The sequence below is a fragment of the Austrofundulus limnaeus genome, unplaced genomic scaffold, assembly GCF_001266775.1.
Source record: "Austrofundulus limnaeus strain Quisiro unplaced genomic scaffold, Austrofundulus_limnaeus-1.0 Scaffold848, whole genome shotgun sequence".
Classification (NCBI taxonomy): domain Eukaryota; kingdom Metazoa; phylum Chordata; class Actinopteri; order Cyprinodontiformes; family Rivulidae; genus Austrofundulus; species Austrofundulus limnaeus.
The window spans coordinates 21,251-23,054 of NW_013953250.1; positions in this window are offsets into that span (position 1 = coordinate 21,251).

A 1,804-nucleotide genomic window follows, 5' to 3' on the forward strand; every position below is an offset into this window, starting at 1 on the left:
CTCCCATGCTGCCACTCTTCAGAGAAGATGAAAGAGGAGAAACACTTACTATTGTCCCCCTAACCAGAAACCCATCAAGTATTTTATTTTTAACAAAATAGTTGGCAGTAGCTTTATTAAACCAACCAGAACACATGATGATTATGAAGATGAYTCCACAGCTTAGATAAAAATGTAAAAACAATTAAAGTTTCAAATGAAAACAAATCAGGGTTTTTTTTCTTTAAAGGTAAAGCTATGTTTAAAGTCTTACTTTACATTAATCATTGTGACGTCAGGGTGGTTTCACCTCAGAGCTGCTCAMATATTACTACAACCTTTTCTCCACATGAGGCTCCAATCATGTTTCTCTGAAATGATTTTGATGGTTTAAGTCAGTTTTAAAAAATAAGTGTCACTTTATTTTTAGCACTAAATATCTTATTAGACACAAAGTCCAACAAACTAATATTTGAGTCCAACATGGAAGTTTAGACATTAATCATGTTGTGACCAAAGTTGTTTAGTTCTAATGTTTCATCATTACACATGGTGGTAAAAATAATAGAGCAAAATAAAACCTGAAACTCTTCATCACGTGTTCTCATCTTCAGAAACACTAAAATAAGAAAATCTTTCCTGAAACCAGTTTTAGTGGAACGTGTTTCAGCCTGAACTAAATCACTCTCCTTTATAAAAATATAAAACCTGGAAGGAACTATTTAAAAACTCAAAGTAAATATAAAGATTACAACTTCTCCCTTTTGCTTTAATGAAAACAAAATGAAAATTCTGATCAGTGAAATGTTTATGACTGGTGCGCTTTATTAAGATAAACTGATAACTTAAGTTATTGACACAATTGTACATTTCATTGGTCTATACAAAACATAAAAGCATTCAGTTTGACCCTCTGCTCACAATTTACCTTCAGAATCACTGAAATGACATCATTTCATTTGTGTTTTCACGGAAATTACAGTCAGGTACAGAATTCAATATAGTAATAAAAAAATTAAACACAGTTATTTTAAAAAAAGAAAAGAAAATGAAAAAGAAGAGAGGAACATGATCTGGATCAGAACTCGTTCTTAAAGCCTGGAGGTCCGACTCGCTCCAGGACTTCCCTCTAACACTACACACAAGTCCAGACAGGCGGCGGGGAAAACACTCGGGGGTCTGAGTCRTTTCTGAGGCTTCTGTCCGTTTACAGACCTGACCCGATCAACAAACCATTCATGAACAGTGATGACAGCATGTAAGGCCAGACAACGTCCAGAAAGCTGTGCACTGTGGATCTGAGGCAGCTCGGTGTACACAGGCTTTACGTGATGCAGGGTCTATGAGAGGCAGGGTGTATGAGAGGCAGGGTGTATGAGAGGCAGGGTGTATGAGAGGCAGGGTGTATGAGAGGCAGGGTCTATGAGAGGCAGGGTGTATGAGAGGCAGGGTGTATGAGAGGCAGGGTGTATGAGAGGCAGGGTGTATGAGATGCAGGGTGTATGAGAGGCAGGGTGTATGAGAGGCAGGGTCTGTGAGAGGCAGGGTGTATGAGAGGCAGGGTGTATGAGAGGCAGGGTGTATGAGAGGCAGGGGGTATGAGAGGCAGGGTGTATGAGAGGCAGGGTGTATGAGAGGCAGGGTGTATGAGAGGCAGGGGGTATGAGAGGCAGGGTGTATGAGAGGCAGGGTGTATGAGAGGCAGGGTGTATGAGAGGCAGGGGGTATGAGAGGCAGGGTGTATGAGAGGCAGGGTGTATGAGAGGCAGGGTGTATGAGAGGCAGGGGGTATGAGAGGCAGGGTGTATGAGAGGCAGGGTGTATG